General features: G+C 46.4%; 1 protein-coding gene across 2 annotated transcripts in view; it reads left to right on the top strand.

Annotated features, from left to right (window-relative positions):
- Positions 1-18401, top strand: part of KIF7 (kinesin family member 7) — a 1697985-nt gene that overhangs the window by 543028 nt on the left and 1136556 nt on the right. The window lies entirely within an intron of this gene.

Below are 18401 nucleotides of genomic sequence, written 5' to 3'. Positions count from 1 at the left end.
CAGGTTTTCATATACTTAATGAATAAAGGAGGTAAACTTCAAATGAGGCAGCAAAGCAGAAAGGTTACTTTGTGCTATAACTTTATTGTGTTTGAGTCTTTGTTGCCGTTTAGTTTAATGCGGGGGTGAATGTGTCTTCATTTGTATAATACATGCATTTTTTCCTCCATAGTATACTTTTATTTATTTAAAAATATGTTAAGCATTAGATTATAAGGGAAAATAATCACATGTGCTAATTAAGCAAAGCTGTGATTAGGTCATTTGGTGCCCTGCTATAACCACTCTCAGGAATTTTTTTTAAACACTTTAATTAAATTCTCACATTTTAAACAGTGACATAGGTACACTTGCATTAAGAGCAAACAAACCATGATAAACCTTGTTTTTATTTTTTTTGCATTATACGCATAGGTTTTCTTTTTAGCCGTTTTCATTCACTCCAATATTACATAACTTGATCATTCCCTGCCTCCCTATACACTCCTCCTCTTGAACAGTTTTTTCTATGTAATTTGCTCTTTTTTCTTAAGATGACACCTACAGTTTTTTTGTCTGCCTTACAGTATTCAGTGCTTCAGTTACAGTTACTGTAGAATTTGATTTATGTTTTCTAATAATTGCTACTAATTGCTTTTTTGGCAGCCAGTAGCATTAAATTTAGTAAGGCCTCATTGTGTATATGATCTTCTATCTAGGTAAAAAGAATTATTTCCTTATTTGCTTCTGCCGTACTTGTGACAAAGTACTCTGTAGGGAGGATTTCCAAGATGATTGCACACTGATCAGAAGGTGATCACAACTATCCCAGTGTGAAAAAAGAAGCTAGTAAAAGCTTTCCATCTGGATAAATTCTGTTCCTGGCTAGTAATTATACTGCCTGGGTGCTATCAAAGAAGACATTTGAAGAAAGTAAAAGAAAGTCAGCAGGGAAATTGCTTCATTGAACGCACTCAAACAAAAACTTAGAACAAGTGCAGAAAACTTTGTACATTTTCAAAAAATGAAGTTTACCCCTCCACATGAGTAGTTGCCCCAAATTGATGGCTTCACAAATGGGCATTTTCTTATCTAAAATGAAGGATCTTTTGTCGTATTCATTCATTACTCAACTGATGGGTCTCTGATCCAATCTTTGATCCGGCTCTGCCACTTTTATTACACTCATGGATCCAGCCCTCGAGCTTCTGGCATACTTCGAATCTTGTTTGCCACCACATTGTTTGGACAGGGATTTTCTGCTGTTGAGATAGGGGGTTCAAAAGGATTTTCTATACTCATTTGTGAGTTTTTTATTTTTAATACCCTTTTATCACTGCTTCCCTCTGCCTTTAATTGTAGTAGTGGGGTTTGATAACATTGGAATTTTCAGATTTTTTTCCTACTTAGGACTTTCTACCTTGTAGGGATAACCTACTAATTAATGTCATTGGTATTCTGTCTCTCCCTTTTTCTTTCTGACTGTCGGATGTTTTCGAAATACCATTGTCGGTATTATTTTCTTCATTCCTGTGTCTATATTGTTTGGGCTCTGGACATCTCAAAGTTTGACAGTTCCATTTGTTTGGGATTCATCTATTGTGCTTTGAGTACAGGGGAAACAAGCTAGCCTTAAAAGGATTACTACCTTCCTCTTCTGCTTCTTTATTGGCTGGGTCTCAATCCCCCCCCCCCCCAACCAAAAAAACTGATAAAAGGGAGACATGATTCTGCACAAAAAGAAAAGGAGTCCAGGATATGGTCCCCTGACCATTCTTCTCATTCTGCTGTGGTACCCAAAACTCCAGCTAAAGTTTCTAAGAGACCAGATTTGACTGCAACCTTGGATCCTATCACTTCCAGCACCAAATCTCCTAATATCCGATGTCCGTGGTTTTCCCTGAAGCCAATATCTCCTCAGCTCCATTCACCATTTTTTTTTTGCAAGAAACCCCACCCTTCAGACTACCTTCCACAAGTTCATCCCTTAGGTCCTCCAGGAGCTTATCTGAAGCAAAGGTGGATAGGACGATGAGGGAATTTATCAGGACTCAGATCTGGATGGGGGTGATTTTAGCTTCAGCTCTATCGAACCTTTGAGCCTGCACTGTTCTAAACCTCACCTAATATCTCCTTCTCCAGTCCATCTAGTTGTTTTTGAGCCCGCTGATCCACTATCTTCCAGAATGTCCTTGTCTGATCCCAACATGTTCCTTAGTCACCCAGGTCCAATCTCTTTGGAGCAGGATGACTCTCAGAGCTGAAGCATTGGCACTGGCTCTGGGGGTTGGGTTCGACTCTGAAGCTGTCTGAGTTGTCCTTGTCTCTCAGGTCCTCGGTGTTAGATGGCTTGGTTCCAGCTCCTTACTAGAGACGGATCTGCAAGGATTCAGAGTTCAACTGTGCAGTTAACTTCTGAGCTGGTGTGACCAGCTGTCCTTTCTCCTGGACCTTCTACATTTGAGATAGTAGAGAAGGCATTCTCTCTCTACCCAGAGAGAGGACATCCTTACACTCTTTGGATCCAATCCTTCTTCCTCCACTGAATTTAAGCTCTGAGCCTCTCATGTCTATACCCCCATGAAAGCCACCCTGTATTAGCCTTCAGACAGTCCTCACACAAGACTCCCCACCCACTTACAGTACTTCACCAGACCCCTCTACTGATGAGGTCCCTAGAAAGAGGAGGTGCAAAAGGAGATACCTAGATTCCCTTCAAGAATCTTATCAGTTGAAGACAGTCTTTGATGAAGGGGAGGGGACCCCCAGATCTCCACCTGACAATGTCTCCTTTGGAGAGATCCTGTAACTTCTTAAACAGAGGTGGATGGTTTTCTGAAACTCCTTCCCAGGAGGAGTCAGTATTTCTATAGGTTTTTGGGGCTGCCCCGACTATGTTTTGGGAAATCCCTGCAGCTGATGAGTCTGTTGACCTTATCTCATGCCACTTGTGAAAGGAGCTCAATACCATAGAGCCCATACATAAGAGGACTGATAAGTTTTTAGCTCTACCCAAAGATAGGGTCCACTGGAACAAGGGAGTCCAAATAGATGCCATGGTGGTGGCAACAGCATCTAAGAGGGAGCTTTGGAACATAGCTCATCTGTCCATCCCCCTAATAGGGAGTCCAGGGCCTTGGACAAATTTGTCAACTGCATTTGTGCATTGGCGACTTTTGGCCTTCTGTCACTGAATTATTTTGCAAACTTCACTAGGTTAAAGGGATTTGACCAAAGAGCTTTCCAAGTACCTTTCAGGGTCCATGTATGTGGAGGACCAGAACAAGTTTCTTCACAACTGACCACCCTTTAGTCTGTTTCCAATTCATCCAGGATGCTGATGTCTCATGCAGCCAAATGTACTTCTAGAACTGTGGGTTTAGGCAGTGTGGTCAGGAGGCATGCCTGAATGTGCCTATGTGATTTTGCAGAGCCTTTCAAGTCTTCGTTCATCAGCGCTGCTTTTGATGGATCATCCTTGTTAAGAAAGTACTCTCCAGAAGTGAGAAAGCTGGAAAGACCCTGTCTGCTGTTGGGATCCATTTTTCTATCCCTCAGAGATCCTTCTTCCAGAATCAACTAGGTCGCAAAAAGATGTAGTTTTGAAAGTGTCAAGGACCTTTCCAGCACTCAAAAAGAGATAGTTCTTCCCTGGGCAGAGTGGGAAGCTCTAATGGAAGGTGCAACCCTCACGGCAGGGGTGGCCCATAGAAGTTGCCCTACTGCTGTACTCTGAAGGCAGTCAGGGAGCACTTATCTCTGCATCCAGAAGTCTGAGCATTAATCACAAAAGACACTTGGGTGCAGAAGATCATATCCAGAGGGTATTTCATACAATTTCTCTAATTCCTCCACCAAAAATGATAAAGATTCCTGCTTTACCACTCAGTCAGCGGGAAGCAGCAGCCTTGGAAATAGTAAAGCTGCTAGGAAAAAGAGTCATCCAGAAAGTTCCCCCCAGACCAGCAAGGATCTGGAACTTACCCAAGACTCTCTTAGTGCCAAAAAAGACAGGGGACTTGAAACCACTCCTGGATCTCATCAAACTAAAGCAGTATTTAAAATGTTCAATGTTCTGAATGGTCACAGTTAGTCCATTTTGCCTGTACTGTGAAAGGACGATTGGATATGATCGATAAATCTTTAGGATGCATGCTGTCATATCAAAATGAACAGGAGCTCCAGTAGCTACCTATCTTCCATCTGAAAGCCAGTCATTACCAGTGCAGAGCACTGCCCTTTGGCCTCACCACAGCCCCCAGGATGTTCACCAAATGCGTGGTGGTGGTAACAGCTCACCTGAGACTGCTGGGATTCTGGTTTTCCATACCTACATGACTGGCTCCTCACCACTCCATCCAAGCATCTACTTATACAAGCAAGGGATTACTTGCTGCAGTTATGTCATCACCTGGGCATCATGGTCATCTACACCAAATCACAACTTACACCTACGCAAACTCTGGAGATCATAGGTGCTCATATAGGTACAATCAACTAGATAGCTTTGCTGCATCTAACAAGAGTTTATACCCTCAGACTATAGGTCATGGAAGTGATCTCCCACTCTTTATCCTCCAGCAAGGCTAGTGTTTCAAGCCTTGGTATCGATGGCAGCAGTAATAACTCTAGTCCCATTAGCTAGATTTCATATGCGGCTCCTGCAGTGGACTCTTTCAATGCAGTAGTCTATTCTTCATCTTCCCTTGAGCATTCCAGTCAAGATCATCATTGTTTGCAAGGAATATCTTTTTTGGTGGTTTCATTCAGAAAAAGTTTATCAAGGCTGTCCTTTTGTTCTCCTGCAGCCAGAAGCCACAGTAGTCACGGACACCTCCCAAATTGGGTGTGAGAGCATGCATTTCTTGGGAAGAATAGTCCAAGATGCATTGCTCCCTGAGGAGGCCAATTTGCACATCAGTCATTTGGTAATGAGAGCAGTCCTACTAGCGTTGCAGGCTTTTCAAGATGTTCTCCCCTCAAGGATGATTGCAATACAAACAGCATTTCGGTAGTCTGGTACATCAACAAATGGGGGAAACCAGATCTAACTCATTGTGTCAAGAGGCAATGAGAGTGTGGCATTGGGCAATCTCTTTGGATCATTTTCTTATGACAGTGCATGTCCCTAAGAAAGCCAGTTTGCTTGTATTCAAACTAAACAGGTCCATTTTAATGCCTTACAAGTGGTCTGTTAGAGTGGTGGAAAGGTTCTTCTGTTGATGGGACAAGCCATGCCACAGTCTTTTTGCTTCTTCCCTCAACAAGTGCAGCAGGTTCTTTACCCTGGTGTCTCCACAGGGGGAGTCAAGAGAGATTATCTAGTTCACGATTGGCCCTCTGGACTCCATTATGCTTACCCTTCATTACCCACTAATCCCCAAATTTCTACAGAAAGCATCCTGGTTGAAGAGCACAATGATCCCCTTTATGCCTTTTTGACCTCATCAGGTTTGGTTCCCCTTCCTGTGGCCTCATTTTCTGTATCCACCAATAATACTGGACCCAAGTCCAGAGCTTCGGTTTCACCTGGCAGGGAAGAAGCACCGAGACATCAATGGTCTCAAGCTGACCACATGGTTTCTCCAGTTTCAGTGATGGCTAGACAGTCCAGCCTTTCCTCCCAAGTCCGACATATTCTTTTATTCCCCTCAGAAGCTTTCTACTAGGAAAACTTACAAAAGTAAATGGAAAAAAATTCAGTTTGGGCAATTCAGAGAGACCTGAATCCCTTCTCCACCCCAATTTTAACAGTTCTTGATTTTCTGGTTTCCATTTTTTAACAGCAGGTTGAGTTATTCTAATATTAAAGTTGAGTTAGGTGGCCATTTTTAATTTTCACTCGGGTGAGAATCATTCCTCTTTGTCTTCTTGGACATTGTGCAAGATCTTCCTTAAGGTTACCTTTTTACTCAGTCTCCCAGCTAAAGACCCTGTCCCCCCTTGTGATTTGACTATTTTATTACAAGCTGTTACCCAGACTCCATTTGAACCTTCAGCTAAGATTGACCTTAAGTTCTTCTGAAAAATAATTTTTCTGGTCGCTATCACTTCTGCTAGATGAGTGTTTGAACTCCAAGCCCACTCTGCAAGACCTCCATACTTGACCTTCCATAAAGATAGGGTTTCATTAAGCACAAACTTTTTTTTTTTTTTTTTTTTTTTTACCCAGGGTAGCTTCCGAATCCAACATGATTCAGGTCATCACTTTACCTGTGCTCTTTCCAAAATTCTCAAACAAACGCAAATGCATGCTGACATACACTGTCAACTTAGCTTTTTATCTGCACAGAACCCAAAAGTTCAGGAAAACTGACCAATTATTTGTATTTTTCTCCAAGAAAAATTGTGTAAAGCAGTGTCTGAATTGACCTTGGCTAAATGGTTGCCTGATTGCATATTCTTTGTTCATAGAGAAAGAAGTTTGCCTTTACCTAAGCTCCCCCAAAGCACATTCTGTGATGTCAGTAGCCACTTCATCTGCTTTTTGGTTAAGAGCGTCCATAAGTATTTGTACAGCTGACACTTGGTCCACTGGTGTTATCTTTATTGCTCATTATGGTCCAGTGCTATTATCTTTATTTCTCATTACAAGTTAAACTTGCTATCCAGAAATAGGGCAGCATTTGGTCCCTCTGTACTCCAAAATATCCTTCTATGTGGGCCACCCAAAGTTTCATCTAGCTGGGGGGACACTGCCCCCTCAGTTGAGGAATGAATGAAAATTACAACATCAGAAACAAAAGATCTGAAGTAGTTAACTTCATTTGGTCTGCAACCTGTGGGTATCGGATCCATCCTTGGATCCGAGCCAGCAGCTTTACCTAGCTAAAAGATCCGAGCTCCTAGCTCCTCCCCCTACCCATAATCCACTGCTACACATCCCCCATCCCCAGATCCAGTTTGCCGCGGCTTGTAGCAGCTTCTAGAGACAAGCTCTTAGGCGTGGGTGAGATATTTCCAGTTTGATAAAAACCTTTTAAAATAATTTTTTTCTAAATTTCTTTGGTGTGTGTGTTTTGTTTAGCCCCCTTTATCGACTAATATATTTAGCGTATTTTTTTTGTGGTAAATTTACATCAAATTTTGTTTCATTCCCTCTCCCTAGTGCATGAGTGTGTGGTGTGATGGCTGAAGGGCCTAAAGCCATTTTTTCTAAATGCACTGAGTGTGGTCATAAGCTGTCCCCAGCCAATGGCCACACTCAGTGCGTTATTTGCCTGGGGGTGGCCCATTTATCCACCAGTTGCCAGGTTTGTGCGCCTTTCAACCCCTGGGCTATCAGGGATAGGAGGAACAAGCTAATCCTGGCGGGATTGTTGCCCCCAGATTCTTCTTCCTCCTCTCCCTCTAAGGCACCGGTCGTGGCTGTGGCTTCAGTGCCTTCCAATCCCCCTCCCTTGTTGGGGACTCAAACTCCCTCTGCTTCTCAGGGGGAGGGGAACTCTTCTTCCTCTTCTAAAGAAAAAAGGAGAGAGAAGGACCGGCACAAGCATAAAAGTCGGGCTGAGTCTCATCCCTCAGCCCCGCCAGCGAAGGTAGCTAGTCCCACTAAGGGGGCCTCTAGTTCTCCTCATTCTAGGCTCTGTTCTCCTTGCTTTTCCCAAGAGCTGGAAGAGGAGTACCGGTCTCCCTCGAGGTCCTTGAGGCGGCCCTCCAGGCCCGCCTCTACGACCTCCTCCAGATCCACCAGAAGCTTGACCGACGCTGATTTGGACCGGATGATGCGTCATTTCCTGCAGGCTCAAATGCAGGGGGGAGCTTGGCCCCTTTCTTTACCCCGATCGCTCCTTCTCCGACCCGATTTAGGGGTTCAGAGTCTTCAGATCCATGCCGTTTCAGACCCAGGGAACCATCAGCGCCGACAGTCTTGATTACTTCGATGCTGACTATGCCCTCGAGCGTGTCGGATCTTAGCTCTCGGGGCCGAGAGCCGAGCATCGGATCCGTGGGGGGAACTGTGTCTTCGGCGCCATTTAGGTCGGAGCATACTTCCCTCTCTGGTTCGACTGCTTCGGCTCCGACGTCGATCCCTGTATCAGAGCCGAGGGGGCTGCTCTCGGAGCCAGGGGAGAGCGGTTCGCCCTCGGCGTTTGATGTAGTGGAGAGGGTGCTGTCGAGGATTTCCAGATCCCCGGTCCGGGCTGCAGATCCATCTGTCACCCCTGTGCATTTGGGCCTGTCCTCCGTCATCCAGCCACAGGGACAGCCTGCATCGGCGCTCCAGTTGGTTCCCTTAGAGGAACAAGACCCCGTGGGTGAGCCCTCCTTGGATAGCCCCACCAAGGAGGTTCCTCTCAAATGGAAGTGCAAAAGGAGGCACCTGGACTCCCCTGAGTCCCTCACGGAGGACACAGACTTGGAGGAAGGGGAAGGTTCCCCACGGTCACCCCCTGAGGATGTCTCCTTTAGAGACATCATGGAGATGTTACAAATCAGAGGAGGGTGGTCTGCCCAAAAACCTTCCTCGGACGAGTCTGTGTTCCTGGAGGTGTTTGATGCAGGCCCGTCTACTTCTTGGGTGTCCCCCCCCGGCTGACCCCCTGGTGGATTTAATTAACACCAGGGCTTGGAAGGAGCCGGACACCATGGAGCCAATCCCCAGAAGGCCAGACAAAATACTTAGTCCCCCTTCTGATAGGCTGGCATGGTCTAAAGGTTCTCCAGTGGATGCCATGGTGATGGCGGCTGCCACCAAGAAGGAACTAGCGCAGGAGAGTTCCTTGGTCCACCCTCCAGATAAGGAATCTCAGACATTGGACCGCATTGCAAAGCGGATGTTTGCTTCAGCTACCTTCTCTGTAAGGGCGCTGAACTATATGACACACATCATCAGACTCCGAGACTTGTTTAAGGAATACGCTGAAGACCCCCAGAGTCCATGGCAGCCGAGGACAAACGCACCTTTACGGCTCGCATGGCCACTCTGAAATCTATTACTAACACATCTATGCGGCTACTCTCCCATGCCACAGAGGTAGCGGTTAGAGCCAGCGGAGCAGGCATCGCTCTGCGGCGCCATGCCTGGCTCCGCCTTTGCGATTTTGCTGAACCCTTCAAGGCGTCCTTCGTGAACGCACCCTTTGACGGTTCTACGTTTTTTGGCAAGACCGTCCACAACCCGCTGGTCCAAAGCGCGAAAGACAGAAAGACGTTGTCTGCCGTCGGGATCCGCTTCTCTAACCCCCAACGGTCCTTCTTGAGGAACCAGAGGGGACAAACGAAGCTGTGGTTCCGGAAATCACAGCAGTCCCGTCCCGCTTCGGACCCCTCGTCCTTCAGAGGCAGAGTAGGTCAAGGTGGACGCCGGCCCAGAGGCAGAGGGGGGCTGAGGAATCTCGGGTCTCGAGAACCTTTCTTGGAGACGCCCGCGCAACAGCCCTGAGGGCTTACCCGACTGTCCCTCTCTGGAGGCAGTCGGGGGGCGTCTGTTGGAGCACCTCCAAACTTGGGAGTCCATTACTACAGATTGGTGGGTTCTCCGAATTATATCCAGAGGTTATTCCATTCCCTTTCTGAGTCTTCCCCCTCCTTTGAAACGCCTCCCCGATGTCTCACCCGACCAAAGGGAGGCGGCAGCTTTAGAAATTTCGAAGCTATTAGAAAAAAGAGCCATCCAGCATGTCCCCCCAGGCCAGTCCGGATTGGGAAATTACTCCAGGTTCTTTTTAGTGCCAAAAAAGACAGGGGACCTGAGGCTTATCCTAGACCTCTCATCTCTAAACCTGTTCATCCCCAAAGAGAAATTCCGGATGGTCACTCTGCAATCTATTCTCCCCTTCCTATGGGAGAACAACTGGATGTGCTTCATAGACCTCAAGGATGCATACTACCACATTCTAATGGACAGACGATCCAGGAGGTTCCTCCGCTTTCGGCTGGGAGCCAGTCACTATCAGTTCAGGGCTCTTCCGTTCGGCCTCACCTCAGCCCCCAGGGTGTTCACCAAGGTCATGGCAGTGGTCGCATCCCACCTGAGACTTCAGGGCATTCGGGTCTTTCCATACCTGGACGACTAGCTCCTCACTGCCTCCACCAGGCATCAGCTCTGCTCTGCCCTGCCAGGGATTATACCCTGACTCTTACTCAGCATCTGGGTAGTACTGTAAACCTTCAAAAATCATTCCTTCATCCGGTGTAGGTTCTGGAATTTATAGGGGCCAAGATAGATACACGCCACTCCAGGGCCTTTCTAACAACAGACAGGTTGCGCAGTTTGTCTCTTCATGTCTTGGCAATTCTCCAATCCTCAGCCCCACCTGCGGAATTAGTCCTGAGAACTCTGGGCTCCATGGCGGCAGCCATCGGTCTGTCGCCCTTTGCGCGACTGTGCATTGAGAATTCTTCAGTGGACTCTTCAGGTCCAATGGTCACTTTTACTACACCCCTTGAACACCCCGATTCCCTTGAGCAGGGTTTGCAAGGACTCCCTTCTCTGGTGGCTTCACTCTCAGGAGCTGCGAGAGGGAGACCGTTTGTCTCAGCCCCAAGCCAAGTTGACCACGGACGCTTCTCTCCTCGGGTGGGGGGGGGGCGTGCTATGGGCAGAACCGTCCAAGGCACGTGGACTCCCTCAGAGACCGTTTCTGCATATCAGTGTTCTGGAGATGAGGGCAGTGCTTCTGGCGCTGCAAGCCCTACAAGACCTTCTTCCTCTGGGAACTATTGCAAGTCACAGACAACATGGCTGTAGTCTGGTACATCAACAAACAGGGAGGAACCAGATCTTATCCCCTTTGCCGAGAGGCTATGAGAGTTTGGGAATGGGCGATCTCCACCAATTGCTTTCTGGTAGCAACGCACATTCCGGGCCGGACCAACATCCTTGCGGACAAGCTAAGTCGCTTGATCCTCACACCGTACGAGTGGTCTCTAAACCCGTTAGTAGCGAAACAAATCTTCCTCAAATGGGGTCTACCTTGCTGCGATCTTTTTGCTTCTCTGTCAAACACAAAGTGCAGCGGATTTTTCGCTCTAATTCCACCAATAGGGGAGAGCCCCAGAGACGCTCTGGTTCATGCTTGGCCCCCTGGTCTCCTTTATGCTTATCCCAAACTTCCGCTTATGACGAAGTTCCTGCAGAAAGCCCATCGGATGGGGAGCAAGATAATCCTCATAGCCCCATTCTGGCCTCGCCAGATCTGGTTCCCTTTACCTGCGGTCGCACAGTGTAGTTCCTCCTTGGATCTTAGATCCCATTCTGGATCTAATTTCTCATCCTGCGGGATTACTACCCCCAAACCTGGGCGACCTCAAGCTCACGGCTTGGTTGATCCAGTTCCACTGATAGCAAGGACTCCCGGTATCTCGTCACCAGTGAAAACTATTCTGGTAGCAGCACACAAACCTTCTACCAGAAAAATCTACAGTAGTAAATGGAAACGTTTTTCCATCTGGGCCAAAGACAGGGGCTTAGACCCCTTTACTGTCCCTATTCCGACGATTCTTGATTTTCTGTCCCATATCTTTCATCAGGGAGCCAGTGCATCTACGGTTAAAGTACAGTTGGCAGCCATCTCTCATTCAAACCGGCTGCTTCTGCTCAGTTGAAATTTTTATCTTGGAAAACAGCCTTCCTGATTGCAATAACTTCAGCCAGGAGAGTGTCTGAGCTTCAAGCCCTCTGTATGAAACCCCCTTACCTAATATTTCATAAGGACAGAGTTTCTCTCAGGACTAATCCTTCCTTCCTCCCTAAAGTAGCCTCTGAGTCGAATATTAATCAGTCTATTAATCTGCCAGTGTTTTCCCCCAATTTCCAGAATAAAGGGGAATACACATTACACAAACTGGATGTACATAGACAACTGCATTTTTATTTACACAGGACAGCAACCAACCGCAAATCTGATCAATTGTTTGTGTCCTTTGCCAAGTCTTCTGTAGGTAAACCTATTACCAAAGTTACTTTAGCCAACTGGATTTCACAATGCATTATTCAGGCTTATTTAGCTTCAAACATACCGGTACCTGTGGGAATCCATGCTCATTCAACCAGTTCCATAGCTACCTCTGCAGCGTTCTGGTCTAGAGTCCCTATAGACAACATATGTTCAGCAGCTACTTGGTCCTCCTCTCATACATTCATTTCCCATTATAAATTGGATATGATATCCAGGAGTAGGGCTTCCTTTGGCTCTGCGGTGCTCCGGAAAATTCTTCCTTGAGGGCCGCCCAAGGTTTCTAGGTAGCTGGGGACTCTGTCCCACAGGTTGCAAACCAAATGAAGTTAACTACTTCAGATAAAGAAGTTATGTACTCACCATAACGTTCCATCTGAGTAGGTAACTTCATTTGTCTGCAACCGACCCCCCCCTCCATTCCCCCTAACCAGTTTCGTGCTTCTTAACAATGGGATAGGATTGCGCCTGCTGTTAGGTAGTAGGTTACTGGCCTCTTTCGAGGGTCTTGTGAAGTTTTTATAGGCAAACTCAATCTGAGGATGGGGGATGTGTAGAAGGGGATTATGGGTAGGGGGAGGAGCTAGGAGCTCAGATCTTTTAGCTAGGTAAAGCTGCCGGCTGGGATCCGAGGACGGATCCGATACCCACAGGTTGCAGACAAATGAAGTTATCTACTCAGATGGAACGATGTCCTTCATGGATGCATCTGCAGTCATAACAAGTGGGTTGTCCTGTCGTCAGGCAGCCCTGCAGTCGGCCGGATTCCAAAGTCCAGGTCCGGCTTCGGCTGATGTCGCACTCCACCCGACGTCATCTCTGTTGGTCCTCGGGTATAAAAGCATCAGCCGACGCCATTTTCCTCAGTCTTTCTTGCCGCGTGGCGCCCGAAGCAGAAGCTGTTCGCAAGTGCCGGTCGGTCGGATCCAGAGATTACTTCTACCGAATACTACTTCGAAGACTTCTAAAGCTAAGTACCCCGTTGGGGACTCTTTCTTGCCTCAGCCGATGTCAGAAAAAGTTAACAATTGTTTAACCTGTGGGAAACAAATACCTCTTAAAGATTTCCACTCTTACTGTCTGCCTTGTTTTGGCCCAGCCCACCTGGTAGCAGCCTGTTCGGCCTGTGCCTCTTTCAACCGACGTGCGCTTAGACGTCGGTCGGAGTTTGCAGAGCAGTTTTTCGGTTCTGATTTTGCGTACATTATGCCGTCGGATCCACGGACTACCCCGAGAATACGGAAAGATAACGACCGACACTCGCGGTCCGCGGTTTCGGCCGAAACCACGGTAAAGCAAACCGCGAGTGTCTCGGTTTCGGCTGAAACCGAGAAAACTGATCAAAGTACAGCTGAACCTATTCTTACAACTGAGGCCCCTGCTACAACTCTTGAATCGACCTCAGAAATTTTACCCACTACAGTGGTTGACTTATCAGACACCATTCCCTTGGATGTCTCTACCCCAGCACGTGGTGCTGCTAGGCCTCCAGCTGCCATGTCCATTAAGGCCTTCGCCAGGGCTAAAGCAGCCAAGACTTCTAAAACAGTGCCTGTTAAACCCCCCACCTCCAGGCCCTCTTCTAGTTCTCAAATGCTTTCTTTGGCAGAAGATTTAATTTCTTTAATTAGAGGATCTCAATCTCACCCAGACAGGGCCTCTCAGCCCCAGAGAAGAGACCTAGGGCAGAGGCCGCTGAGCGAGTGTCTTCTGATGATTCTGCTGATGAATCAGACATAACTGACCAGCCTGAGGCTCCCTTCTCCAATTTTGAAGATTCTGATGCTGAAGAATCCATTCCAGCTGCTTCCCCACCAGAAGAATTCTCCTTTGGGGAAACCTTGCATGCCATGCGAGAACAGTTCCAATGGCAGCAACAGGATTTTCAGACTCCAGAAAAGACTTAGGACCTTTCTGCACCTCCCACAGCACAGGCCCTTAGCTATACCTCCTGTTCTCTCTGTGGTGGATGATGCTTTCAATGATGTTTGCTCCGCTCCAGATTCTTTACCCCCAGCTCCTGCCAAACCAGACAGATTTTACAGGGTGCCAGATATTCATCACCACCTTTACAAGGCCCCACTTGCAGACCCAGAAACTATATCCCAGGGTCCCAAGGCAGTAGCGACCACAGCTAAAAACCCTATTCCTTCTGAAAGGGAAGCAAGGTCATTAGACAGATGGGGTAAAAAGGTCTACACTTCAGCTACTCTCTCAGCTAGAGCTTTAAACTGTCAGTTTCACATGATACAATACCAAGAGTTTATGCTTGATCAGTTAACTAAAAAACTAAACACTGATGAATCTCTTGATAAGAAATATGTATTAGAGATGGTAAATAACATACAACAGGTTAGCATCCATTCCTTAAAATGTGGCTATGATGCACTGGAGGCTTCATTTAGATCAGCCATGACAGGCACAGTGATAAGAAGGCATGCATGCCTAAAGAACAAGCTTTACCGGATCATGTTAAAGCTAAGTTGCTAGATGCTCCTATGGACAAGACAAGTTTGTTTGGTACACCTGCCCAGCAGGTTATGAAGAAAATGGAAGAAAAGGCAAAATCTGTTCAAACTGTTAAAGATTTCTTGCAGGTTCAACCCCAAGGTTTAGCAGGAACTGGCCTGCCAAAATTGGTCCTTTCCTGACTCCACAAAATTTCAAAGGGGCAGGAATAGACGCTCCAGAGGCAGAAACCAATCCAGAGGAGGTGCCTACAGAGGACGACAGTGGCAAGGTAACAACAGAGGCACAGACACAGCCACTGCCACTACATCAGCACAACCACAGTGACTTAATCCTAAATCCGCCTACCAGGGAACAAATAGCAGCTCCTCTAGGTGGAAAGTTAACCTTATTCTCAAAGAACTGGCACTACATAACAAAAGACAAGTGGATTTTACAAACCATAGATCAAGGTTACCAGTTTCACTTCCACACTTTACCACTCAAAGAGGAATGCCAAATCTACCTCCAAATCAAAAACAGAGGCTCTACGCCAGATAATGGAGTTAGCAAACATGAGAGCTGTGGAAAGAGTGCCAACAGCAGAACAAGGAAAGGGGTTCTACTCCAGACTATTCCTAGTTCCAAGAAAGGAAAAAAGTTGGAGATCAATTCTAGACCTGTTCATCTTACATACATACATCATTGTCCCAAAATTCAAAATGCTGACCCTACAGCAACTTCTTCCCATGCTGGGCAAGGAGTCTTGGCTGGTAACTCTAGATCTCAAGGAGGCATACCTGCACATCCCCATTCGACCAATCTGCAGAAGATACCTCAGATTTCTTGCAGGATCAGAGCACTATCAATTCTCAGCATTGCCCTTTGGCTTATCTACTGCCCAGAGTATTCACAAAATGCCTGGCATCAGTAATCGCCCATTGCAGACTACAGGGAATTCAAATTTACCCATACCTGGACGACTGCCTGCTACAAGGGGACAACAAAAGCAAGCTGACAACAGATTTACAAAGGGTCATTTACTTGCTACAAGGACTGGGATACACAGTCAATTTACAAAAGTCAAGGCTGATACCATCCCAAACAAGGGCGTTCTTGGGCGGAATTGGACACAGTACAACAAATGGCATTCCTGACTACAGAAAAACAAAAGAGCTTCCTCTTTACTTCTTGGCACTAACAAAACTGAACAAGTTAACAGCAAGAAAAGTTCTGCAGGCCTTGGGCTTCATGGCATCATGCATAATCTTGGTCCCATTTGCCAGGCTACATATGAGGAAACTACAGTGGTACCTAAAGAATTTATGGTCCCAACACAGACACAGTCTAGAAACAGAAATCCCACTAATTCCATGCTTAAAACAGGAGTTCCTATGGTGGGCTCAGGCATGCCAGTCAAACCCAGGCCTACCCTTTCGCAGATGTCAACCAAGCCAGACCATCACAACAGGCGCTTCAGACCTAGGATGGGGGCCCACATGCTGGACAAATGCGTGCAAGGATTGTGGACACAGGATCAACTTCGCCTGCACATCAATCTAAAAGAAATGCTGGCAGTAAAACTGGCAATCCAAAAGTTCAAACCATTTCTCAAAGAGGGCCAGTTGATGATAAGGACAGACAACACCACAGTCATGTGGTACATCAACAAACAGGGAGGCACTCATTCATACCCCTATGCAGAATGACCTTGGAGCTGTGGACCCTGGCACTCAGCTACAACATTCAGTTACAGGCAATATTTGTACCAGGGAAAGACAATACTCTAGCAGACATATTAAGCAGAACCACTTCGGATGCCCACGAATGGAAGCTGCACCCGGACATCTTCAAGACCATCTCAAAGAAATGGGGAATGCCACAGATAGACCTATTCGCATCACCTCTCAATCACCAGCTCAAAAAATTCTGCACAAGGACATTCCACCCACTAGCATGGAAAGTGGACTCACTCTCCTTCAACTGGAAAGACCTAACAGCATATGCATTCCCACCTCTTCCTTTGATACACAAGGTACTACTAAAAATCAAGGAAGAACGTCCAAGGATAATCCTGATAGCTCCAAACTGGCCAAGACAGCACTGGTACCCACTACTGAAGAGCATGTCTCGAACAAAATGTGGCCAATACCTCTGATGCCTTTGATGTTAACTCAGAACAACTACAGCATCATACATCCAAACCTAAAAACGCTGCAACTGACTGCATGGAACATCACATAACAGCAGCTAATCCAGAACTTTCCAAAAGGGTTAAAGACATTATTCTTGAAGCACGCAGACCTTCAACAAGAAGGAACTATGCTGGAAAATGGAAAAGGTTTGTCATTTGGAGTACGGAAAGAGGAAAAGATGTGTCAAACATAGATATTCCTAACATTCTGGAGTATCTGGCCGAACTTCTTCATTCAGGCCTGTCCTACTCCTCCATCAAGATACATGCATCAGCTATTTCAGCAGAATACAGCTTTGATCCACCTGTTTTTTCGCACCCTTTGCTCAGGCAGTTCCTCAGAGGAATCAAGAATGTAAAACCTCCAAGGAAACCACCATTACCAGCTTGGGATTTAAACTTTGTGCTAGAAAAGTTGACACTATCACCCTTTGAACCAGCAGCAACAGCAGACCTACAACACCTGTCATGGAAAACTGCTTTCCTACTGGCAATAACTTCAGCAAGGAGGGTTTCAGAACTACAGGCCTTAATGGCAGTGCAACCCTTCCTAATCTTCCACCAAGATAGAGTGTCCATGAGGACTAATCCTGCATTTATGCCCAAGGTGGTATCCAGAGTGTCTTTGAACCAGGCAATCCACCTACCTACCTTCTTTCCCAACCCACAAAACAGAGAGGAAAGAATACTGCATACCTTGGATGTACATAGACAGCTACGCTACTACTTGGACAGAACAAAAAACAGCAGAAAGACTGACCAACTTTTTGTAGCCTATGCAACAGGAAGGGAAGGAAAAGCTATTTCCAAACAGACAATCTCCAAATGGATAGGAAACTGCATACGATACTGTTACTCCTTCCATGGAAAACCAATTCCACAGAACATAAGACCTCATTCTACAAGGGCAACAGCCACTACCACAGCCTTCTTACGAGGAGTGGCAACCAAAGACATTATTGAGGCGGCTACTTGGACCTCCGTGCATACATTTGCCAAGCATTATAATTTGCCTCTATATTCCAGATCCCGAGCAGGGTTTACTGCAAGGGATCCTAAACACACCATAATCTACTTTTATCCTCCTCCCCTAGTTGGCTATGGTATTCTACCCACTTGTTATGACTGCAGATGCATCCATGAAGGACATAGTACAGTTTTGTACCTACCATAAATGTAGATGTCCGAACTGGATAGCATCTGCAGTCAGGATTACCCTCCCTCCTTCCCCTCTGTGGTACTCCTAGGGTGTTTACCCTCCTAATAGCTAGCTGTTGGGGGGGAGTCTTTTATGGTGTATTTGTTTGTATATATGTACATATATGCTTATTGTTGTGTTTACCTCTATCTATTTGGAAACATTGGCATCTATCCAAATTTTAGCCTGCAGGAGGGCTACTGGCATCTGGGGCAAGAAACACTGAGGAAAATGGCGTCGGCTGATGCTTTTATACCCGAGGACCAACAGAGATGGCGTCGGGTGGAGTGCGACATCAGCCGAAGCCGGACCCGGACTTTGGAATCCGGCCGACTGCAGGGCTGCCTGATGACAGGACAACCCACTTGTTATGACTGCAGATGCTATCCAGTTCGGACATCTACATTTATGGTAGGTACAAAACTGTACTTTATGGTGAGTACATAACTTCTTTTTATGTACTCACCATAACAATGCATCTGTGTTGTCCATTTACATTTTTTTTTTTCAACTTCCAACCCTCCAGCTCCCTTCCCTTTCTTCCTATTCTCTGTTGGGGCTTCAGCCTTTCTGTATGCCTTTATCCTGTCTTTTCATAATGATATGGTGTCATGTATGTTAGTGTTGGGGCAGCAAACTCGCTCTGACGTATGCAAGGATGGTGAGGCATTATGGGTAACTG

The sequence above is a fragment of the Protopterus annectens genome, chromosome 7.part0 (genome assembly GCF_019279795.1).
Source record: "Protopterus annectens isolate FY-2018-M chromosome 7.part0, PAN1.0, whole genome shotgun sequence".
Taxonomy (NCBI): Eukaryota; Metazoa; Chordata; order Ceratodontiformes; family Protopteridae; genus Protopterus; species Protopterus annectens.
Note: the sequence above shows the minus strand (reverse complement) of the source record. Positions and strands in the feature narration are given on the sequence as shown.